This window comes from Dipodomys spectabilis, unplaced genomic scaffold, assembly GCF_019054845.1.
Source record: "Dipodomys spectabilis isolate Male_0828 unplaced genomic scaffold, ASM1905484v1 ptg000017l, whole genome shotgun sequence".
Classification (NCBI taxonomy): domain Eukaryota; kingdom Metazoa; phylum Chordata; class Mammalia; order Rodentia; family Heteromyidae; genus Dipodomys; species Dipodomys spectabilis.
The window spans coordinates 18,668,052-18,677,994 of record NW_024870694.1 but is presented as its reverse complement, the minus strand read 5'-3'; positions in this window follow the sequence as shown (position 1 = coordinate 18,677,994).

Here is a 9,943-nt window from a genome sequence, read left to right as displayed (position 1 = left end):
CTGTCTGTCTCTCTCTCTCTCTCTCTCTCCTCCCCCCCCCCCCCCCCGGTGCGTCTTGCAGTGGGGCAGCTTAGCGTGACCCTGGGAGGAGATCCGGGCGGCCCGCCGTGCGCGGAGACCGGGCGCCGGCGTCACCTAAGACGGGCCGGGGCTCCTGTCTCCGCGCACGGCCCCCGCTGGACACCGCGGGCCAAGGACGCCGTGCGGGAGAGGAGCAGGGCGGCGGGGCGGGGCGGGGCCCTGCGGGAGTGGAGCGGGGCGGCGGGGCGGGCGGGGCGGGGCGGGGCGGGGCGGGCGGGCGGGCGGGGCGGGGCGGGGCCCGGCGGGGGGGGGGGAGCGGGGGCGGGCGGGGCGGGCGGGGCGGGGCCCGGCGGGGCGGGGCGGGCGGGCGGGCGGGCGGGGCGGGGCCCGGCGGGGCGGGCGGGGCGGGGCGGCGGGGCGGGGCCCGGCGGGGCGGGCGGGGCGGGGCGGGGCCCGGCGGGGCGGGCGGGGCGGGGGCGGGCGGGGCGGGGCCCGGCGGGGCGGGCGGGGCGGGGGCGGGCGGGGCCCGGCGGGGCCCGGCGGGGGGGGGGGGCGGGGCGGGGCCCGGCGGGGCGGGCGGGGCGGGGCCCGGCGGGGCGGGGCGGGCGGGCGGGCGGGCGGGCGGGGCGGGGCCCGGCGGGGCGGGCGGGGCGGGGCCCGGCGGGGCGGGCGGGGCCGGGGGGCGGGGCCCGGCGGGGGGGGGGGGCGGGGCGGGGCCCGGCGGGGCGGGCGGGGCGGGGCCCGGCGGGGGGGGGGGGCGGGGGCGGGCGGGGCCCGGCGGGGCGGGCGGGGCCCGGCGGGGCGGGGCGGGGCGGCGGGGCGGGGCGGCGGGGCGGGGCGGGCGGCGGGGCGGGGCCCGGCGGGGCGGGGCCCGGCGGGGCGGGGCGGCGGGGCGGGGCGAGGCGGGCGGGGCGGGGCGAGGCGGGCGGGGCGGGGCGGGGCGGCGGGGCGGGCGGGGCGGGGCGGGCGGGGCCCGGCGGGGCGGGGCGGGGCGGCGGGGCCCGGCGGGGCGGGGCGGGGCGGCGGGGCCCGGCGGGGCGGGGCGGGGCGGCGGGGCGGGGCGGGGCGGGGCGGCGGGGCGGGCGGGGCCCGGCGGGGCCCGGCGGGGCGCGGCGGGCGGGGCCGGCAGGCCGGTGCCCAGGCCCTCCGCGAGGTTTGGGGGACCCCGTCTGTAAGCACTGAGAACTCCTCTTCGACCAGGAACGACTCGATTCGGCTGGCAGCGTTTTCGCCCGCCCAAAGGACGGAGGTCGGAGGCCTTGGAGCCGACCCTCCTCCCTGAGCGGGCGCCTCGCCGGCCTCGGCCCCGCCCGGCTGCTAAGCTAGCAGTGTGCTTTCAGGGCAGAGGCATCGGTGTCTTTTCCTTGACCTCTGCGGGGCACGAGACCTGCCTTCGGAGGTGTTGGCCTGTCGGGGAGAGGGAGGGCCGTCCGTACTGCTACGGACACCTTCTTTTTCCCAAGTTCCATTCAGACAGCTAGTGAAGGAGCGCCAGTGCAAAAGAGCCAGCCGCCAGGGTCTGGTGCCTGCAGTCCTACTCACTTGGGAGGCCCAGGTTGAGAGGATCCGTCGGCTCGAGGCCCGGCCTGGCAGACCCCCTACTCAACCCATAGCTGGGCGCGGTGGCGCGCCTGTCATCTCAAGGTACGTGGAGGCTGATTGAGAAGATGGGAAGCCAGGCCATCCCAGGCGAGACTCTTGTCTCCACGGAAGGAAAGTTGGAGGCGGTGACCGGTGACTGTAGTTCCAACGATGTCAGGGATGCCCTTATTAAGCAAATGGCGAACTCAGGTGAGGGGGCAGGGAAGAGCCTATCTTAAAAATAACATGAAAAAATAGGGCTAGACATGTGGTTCATCAGTATTGCACCGGCCTAACAAACTCGTCCTGAGTTCAACCCCACCTCCCTTCTGAGGGAAAAAACAAAAAAGCAAAAGTGATTGATAACCACGTTTGGATCATCTCTTAAGTGGATGACTACAATTTGCTCTGCACAAATGCAGAGTGTGACATTAATTGTTAATGCTCCATGTCTTGGAACAAATGTTTGGTGAATTTTGAAGCACCGTGGTGATATAGCAGGAGACAAATGAGAAGATACTGACAAGTAGCTTTATAGACAGAAAAATTAGGAAAATACGTGAGACTGGGAATGTGGCTTAGTGGTTAGTGGTAGAGTGCTTGTTTAGATGCATGAAGCACTGGGTTTGATTCCTCAGTACCGCATAAACAGAAAAAGCCCAATTGGCATTGTGGCTCTAGTGGTAGAGTGCTATCCTTGAGCACAGAGAGGCTCAGGAACAGAGCCCAGGCCCTGAGTTCAATCCCCACGACCGACAAAAAAAGAGAGATGTGTTATCTAGAGGTAATAGGGAGCTGGGAGACTACATTTTAGGACTAATTAAGGAGTTAACTAGATTCACTAAGGGTGCTCTCTGCTACTTCATGATTATCATAGGCTTGGAGCAGTCTATGGATGGTATGAGGCTCACATCTGGACACTAGTTTTTTTTGTTGTTGTCGGTCGTGGGGCTTGAACTCTGAGCCTGGGCGCTGTCCCTCAGCTCTTCAGCTCAAGACTAACGCTCTACCATTTGAGCTACAGCGCCACTTCTGGTTTTCTGGTGGTTTATTGGAGATGAGTTTCACGGACTTTCCTGCCTGGGCTGGCTTTGAACCACAATCCTCAGTTCTCAGCCTTATGAGTAGCTAGGATTACAGGCGTGAGCCACCATCGCCTGGAATTTAGCAGGCATCTTGATTTTGGACTTCTCGCCTGCAGTAATTTAAGTTTCTGTCCATTATAAAAATTACCCAGTTTCATATGTTCTTTTTTGTTGTTGTTGTTGTCTTTTCTTTTTTGGTACTGGGGATCAAACCCAGGACTTTGCACTTGCTAGGCAAGCGTTTTGTTACTGAGCTACATCCCAGCCCTCATATGTTCTAATGTAGCAGTACAGACTAAGACTCTTTTTTTTCATTGTACTATTCAGTATTCAAAAACATACATTTCTTGCCTGGCGCTGGTGGCTCACGCCTGTAATCCTAGCTACTCAGGAGGCTGAGATCTGAGGATCTCGGTTCAAAGCCAGCCCGGGCAAGAGAGACTGTGAGACTCCTATCTCCAATAAACCACCAGAAAACCGGAAGAGGCGCTGCAGCTCAAGTGGTAGAGCGCTCGCCTTGAGCTGAAGAGCTGAGGGACAGCGCCCAGGCCCAGAGTTAAAGCCCAACGACCGACAAAAAACAAAAACAAAAACAAAAAAAAACCCATACATTTCTTCTAGCAAATAACCCAGTTAGTGGGAGAGGGGAAACTTGACAGGTGCATCCAAACTGAGAATTTTTTTTTTTTTTCTGCTTATGTGGTGCTGAGGAATTGAACCCATGGCCTCATGCATGCAAGGGAAGCAGTCTACCACTGAGTCACCTTCCCAGCCCTACCAAACTGAGAATTTGCTTCACTGCATCTAAAGAACAAATCTGTTACTCAGTTAACATAGTAAACCATATTTGTGAGCCAAGCATATGCTGTGATGGAAAGGAAAAGCATTAAATTTGGATAACAACAAAAACACCAAAATACAAAACGCTGGAACTGAAAAGCCCAGAGTTGGCTAGCCTCTCCCTTTTTCAGCTATGCAGAAGGTCAACTTTACATAACCCATCAGTTGCAGAGCCAGGTCTTCTGAGCAGTTATGAAATGTCACTCATAGTGAGGACTTTAGCAATCCCTCGAGGTCTCCCAGAGAGGGTTATGTGAGTGAAGGAGCCAGGGCCCAGGGCTGGACCCTGTGAGGAAATAAGTTGGATGGGCACAGTACACCCTCAAGGCCATTCAAACAATGAAGGGAAGGTGGTGTCCAAGGTCCCAAGGTTAAGAATGTCAGGAATATCTGCAGTTTATACCTCTCTTAACACTTCTCAAAGCTCTGACATGTGCACATTATCACCTCAGTTTGTTCTTACACCATCCCACACTGGTCTTTCAACCTTGGCATTGATGGATATAATGACTGTACACTGCGTGTTGTGAGAGGACACTGGAAATAAGCAAGGGATTTGTTGTTGGTTGTGGGGCTTGAACTCTGGGCCTGGGTGCTGTCCCTCAACTCTTCAGCTCAAGGCTAGTGCTCTACCGCTTGAGCCATAGCAGCACTTCTGGTTTTCTGGTGGTTTTATTGAAGATAAGAGTCTCATGGACAGCTAGGCGCCAGTGGATAAGGCCTATAATCCTAGCTACTCAGGAGGCTGAGATCTGATGATTGCAGTTCAAAGCCAGCCAGGGCAGGAAAATGTGAGACTCCAATAATTCACCAGAAAACCGAAGTGGCATTATGGCTCAAGTGGTAGAGCGCTTGCCTTGGGCTGAAGTGCTGAGGGACAGCGCCCAGGCCCAGAGTTCAAGTCCCAGGACCGACCAAAAAAAAAAAAAAGTCTCATAGATTTTCCTGCCCAAGCTGGCTTTGAACTGTGATCCTCTGATCTCAGCCTCCTGAGTAGCTAGGATTACAGCGTGAGCCATCGGCACCCTGCTATAAATGATAGATTTTGGAGATAGAGCTTTTATGAGATATCTGGGCAGGGTGTTAGAGATCAGCTAGGATTTGGACAGGGAAGAGAATAACCAATTGGTGGGACAGGGCAATTCTAGGAGTCAAGGAGAGAGGTGGGCACTGTGGTCTGGGACACCCTCTTCATTTTTGGCCTGAACGTTTGTGTTGGGAAGTTGGAAGGGAGCTATGGAGAAAGTCCAGGTACACAAAGAAAGGTTCCTAGGTGCAGACAGCTGTGTAGATTTCCTGACAGAAATCAAACCAGAATTTGATTGTAGTAACTGGTTTACTTGTGCTAGGCATATGAGTAATAAAATAACTCTGGGACTCTTTACAGATCACAGAGATGCCACCACATGAGCATAGTCAGTGATGCTTTAGAGCCTGGCTTACAAGGTTTGTGTACACAGTAGAAGAAAATAAAACTGGGAACAAGTTCTCAAGCTGAGTACTTTGCCTTTCATGTTCTAGTAGGCAATGAGGAACTACTGGAGTTGGAGCCCACAATGGGGTGTTCTTATTATAGCTGGGAGGACCCCTGAACAAAAATGGATTGCTGTACTGGAGATATGGTTACACCTATCTTGATTCTCCTTTGCACACACGTGGAAGAGTAGAGAGTTTGGTGGGCACATTCGTATGGCTTAACTTAGTATTAACAGAGCTATTTACTGAAACTTGGGTGGACCCAGAGTCAAGACAAACAGGAAATCTAGAAGTGGGATTTGGGGGCTGGGGGGGTTGCCAGGAGAGCCAAGGACTGCAAAACTTTGGAGAGAGATTTCAAATATATAGACAAATACATGGCTAGAGTCTTTTTATATTATATGTGTGTAGTTGCTTAGTTTCTTCAATAGTTGCTGACTCAAAGGCTCGTGTATGTAAAATAAAACTGGCTACCATATTGGTACTTTTATTATACATTAGTGAGGGAGTTTCATTGTGACATTTCCACATATGTATACAGTATTTGCCAATCAATCTTGTCCTTCCTACCCCCATCACTCTCCCTCGCTCCTTTTTCCCTTTCTCAATACAAAAACAGATGGCACTAGCTCAAAACAGACATGTATTTCAATAGAACAGAATAAAGGACTCAAAATAAACCCATACAGCTATAGCCATTTGATTCTGGGGAAGTATCCCCAAAACATATGTTGCTGGGATAATTGGACAACCACATGTAGAAGACTGAAACTAGATCTGTCTCTCACCCTGTACAAACATCCCCTAAAAATGGATCAAGAGGGGCTGGGAATGTGGCTTAGTGATAGAGTGCTTGCCCAACATGCATGAAGCCCTGAGTTTGATTCCTCAGAACCACAAATGCAGAGAAAGCTGGAAGTGGCACTGTGGCTCACGTGGTAGAGGGCTAGACGTGAGCAAAAGAAGCTCAGGGACAGTGTCCAGGCCCCGAGTTCAAGCCCCAGGACTGGCAAAAAAAAAGCCCCCAAAACAAAAAAAAACGGATCAAGAGAGGGAATAGGGGGTAGAGGGGGGGGGGGGCGGGGACTGGGAGGGACTGAGAGGGAGATAGGGAAGCTGTGACATTGTCCAGTAAGAAATGTACTCATTTACCTAACTTATGTAACTGAAACTTGTTTGTACATCACCTTTGTTATTTTAATAAGTTTTTTTTTTGGGGGGGGGTGGTCCGGTCGTGGGGCCTGAACTCTGGTCCTGGGCGCTGTCCCTCAGCTCTTCAGCTCAAGGCTAGAGCTCTACCACTTGAGCCACAGCACCACTTCCGGCTTTTTTCTTTTTGCTTATGTGGTGCTGGGGAATCGAACCCAGGGCCTCGAGCATGCAAGGCAAGCGCTCTACCACTGAGCCACCTTCCCAGCCCCTTAATAAGTTTTTTTATTGTGAAAATACAATACAGAGGGGTTACAATTACATGAGCAAGGTAATGAGTACATTTCTTATCAAGCATTGTTGCCTCCTTTGTTTTTCTCCTACCATCCCTGCCCTCCCATCTCTACAACTACACTCCCCCCTAATCACCTTTATAATAACAAAAAATTAGAATTAAAATTTTAATAAACAATGGATCAAGACAATGTAAGATCTACGATTTTGAAACATCACAGGAAAACAGAGAAAACAATGATAGGCAATGACTGAATAGGACAGGAAATGAGAGCAAATAGAGATAAGCATTAAGCTTCTGACCAGCAAAGGAAACATTTCTCAGAATAAAGAGACAACCTACAGAATGGCAGAAAATTATTGTCACTCTACTCATCTGATTGGTTTAATACTGGGAATATATAAAGAGCTAAAAAAGTAAACACCAAAAAGATACAAATGGGCAGATGAAGTCAACAGACAATTCTCAAAAGAAGTACCACGGGCTAATAAATACATCCTTAGCCATCAGGAAAATACAAATGAAAATTACACTGACATGTTAACTCACCCCAGTCAGAATGGTGATCATAAAAATGAGTAATCAAAAAAATAAAAGCCAGGGCTGGGAAGGTAGCTTAGTAGTAGAGTGCTTGTCTAACATGCATGAAGCCCTAGGTTTGATTCCTCAGTACCACATAAACAGAAAAAGCCAGAAGTGGTGCTGTGATTCAAGTGGTAGAGTGCTAGCCTTAAGCAAAAGAAGCTCAAGGACAGTGCCCAGGCCTAGAGTTCAAGACCCAGGAATGCCAAAACAAACAAAAAAAGCAGCCAGGTGCTGGTGGTTTATGGCTATAATCCTAGCTACTCAGGAGACTAAGATCTGAGGATTCTTGTCAAAACCAGTCCTGGCAGGAAAGTCTGTGCGTTTCTTATCTCCAATTAACTACAAAAATCTGGGAATAGAGTTTTGCTCAAGCAGCAGCGTGCTAGCCGTGAGCACAAAAGCTGAGAGCCCCCCAGGCCCAGAGTTCAAGCCCCAGGACTTGCATGCGTGTGTGCGTGTGCTCACGCGTGCACACACACACACACACATAAAGAGGAAAAATACTGAAAGGATGCTGTGAGCAGGGGTAGATGAATGCCCAGAAAGAACACATATACTGTTGTTGGGAATGTAAATTAGTCCAGCACTGTGGAAATCAGTACAGTGGTTCCTCATAAAATGTAAAAATAGAGCTACCATGTAATCTAGCTATTCCACTCTGATATATATAATAAAAAATAAAAGCTGTGTGCTGGTGACTCACAGTTGTAATCTTAGCTACTCAGGAGGCTGAGACATGAGGAACACGGTATGAGGCCAGCCTGGCAAGAAAGTCCACGAGACTCTATCTTCAATAAACTACTCAGAAAAAGCTGGAAGTGACACTGTGGCTCAAGTGGTAGAGCATTAAGGGCCAGTGCTCACAGCCTGAGTGCGAAGGCCAGGAAGGGAACACATATACAAAAAATAGAATAGAGATACAATAGTCAAGTCAAATACAATAAGCAGGTTGTGAAATGAGCCTAAGTGCACATCAATGGATAAATGGAAGCAAAAATATGGTGTGTGTGTGTGTATATACAATGGAGTAGTCCTCAGCCATAAAATGAAATTATATTGTTTGCAGGAAAATGGATGTATCTGAAAATTATGATGCTAAGTAAAATAGGAAAACTATTGCATTTTTTTCATATGTGGAATCGACATGTAAGTAATTTGTAGGCTATTTGGATGAGGAAGGGGATAAGCAGATGAGGAAAAGAAAAGATCGCAGTTGGTTGAGATTATATATGTGATGATGTCACAATGTGTGCTAATCAAAAAAAGGTTATTTAAGCCAGGCGCCAGTAGCTCACCCCTGTAATCCTAACTACTCAGGAGCAGAGTGCTTGCCGTTAGCTGAAGAGCTCAGGGACAGTGCCCAGGGCGGAGTTCAAGCTCCACAGCCACCACCACCATCACCACCAACAATAAAAAGTTTCTTTAGAGCAGCTCCAGCTTTCCTAATGAAAATGAACCTGTTTGGGGCTGGGAAGGTGGCTCAGTGGTAGAGTACTTGCCTTGCATGCATGAGGTCCTGGGTTCGGTTCCTCAGCACCACATAAGCAGAAAGAAACCAGAAGTGGCGCTGTGGCTCAAGTGGTAGGGCACTAGCCTTGAGCTGAAGAGCTGAGGGGCAGCGCCCAGGCCCAGAGTTCAGGCCCCACAACTGACAAACCAAACCAAACTAAAACAAAAAAACCCGAACCTGTTTGTGTGATAGAAATGGTGCTGGAATTGGGGCTGGGAAGGTGGCTCAGTGGTAGAACGCTTGCCTTGCAAGCCTGAGGCCCTGGGTTCGATTCCTCAGCATCACATAAACAAAAAGAAAAAAGCTGGAAGTGGCGCTGTGGCTCAAGTGGTAGAGCACTAGCCTTGAGCTGAAGAGCCCAGGGGCAGCGCCCAGGCCCAGAGTTCAGCCCCCACGACTGACAAACCAAACCAAACCAAAACAAAAAAACCCGAACCTGTTTGTGTGATAGAAATGGTGCTGGAATTTATGTATTTTTATATTTATTTATTTATTTACTTAGTTATTTTTTGCCAGTCCTGGGGTTTGAACTCAGGGCCTGGGCACTTTACCTAAGTTTCTTTTGCTCAAGGCTAACACTCTACCACTTGAGCCACAGTGTCACTTCCAGCCTTTTCTCTTTATGTGGTACTAAGGAATCGAACCCCGGGCTTCATGCATGCTAGGAAAGCAGTCTACCATGGAGCCACATTTCCAACCCTTGGTATATTTATATATACACCATTTAGAGAATCATTTATCCATTGGGAAAAGAGAGGCTGTCCTAATAGTAACATAGAGAATGGTTCCATTCTGCCATCTAGTGGTCAAGAATGGTAAAAACCGATTTACTCCAGATTCCTGCCTTCAGGCTGGAAGATGCCTAAGGGGATGCTTTCCACTCCAGTTCTGCCCAGCCTTCAAGATCTGCCGAACCCAACACCCTTCCCACCCACCCCCCACCCCACCCCCGCCCTGACTTCTCATCTGAACAGATTCTTTCTGGCACACTTAGGGATCTTTCCTTTCCTGATCACAGTTGGAGGTGCTCTTGTTGGGATCTATCTGCAGATGCTCAGCTCCTTAATCTGACTCCTGGGCAGTGAGGGGAAGGAGAAGGAGGAGGGAACACTTACTTAGAGTGGGGCTAAATAGCAGGAATGATGTAGAATACAGGTGCAGAACGTGGCCACGTGACGCTTAAATGGACAGAGACCCTTACTTGGTTATTAGGAAGACCAAATTTTGACCAGCACCTAAGGTAGTTGCTTAGTATTTGGCGATGGATGTTGTTCCTAAACTGTTTACCAGTCCTAGAGATATTATAATAGACATAATCGATGACTTAATCATCACTGGCATGAGAGGCAGGATGCTTCCTCTCGTCCTTTCCCATATGGGAGAGCAATGACACTTGGCGGA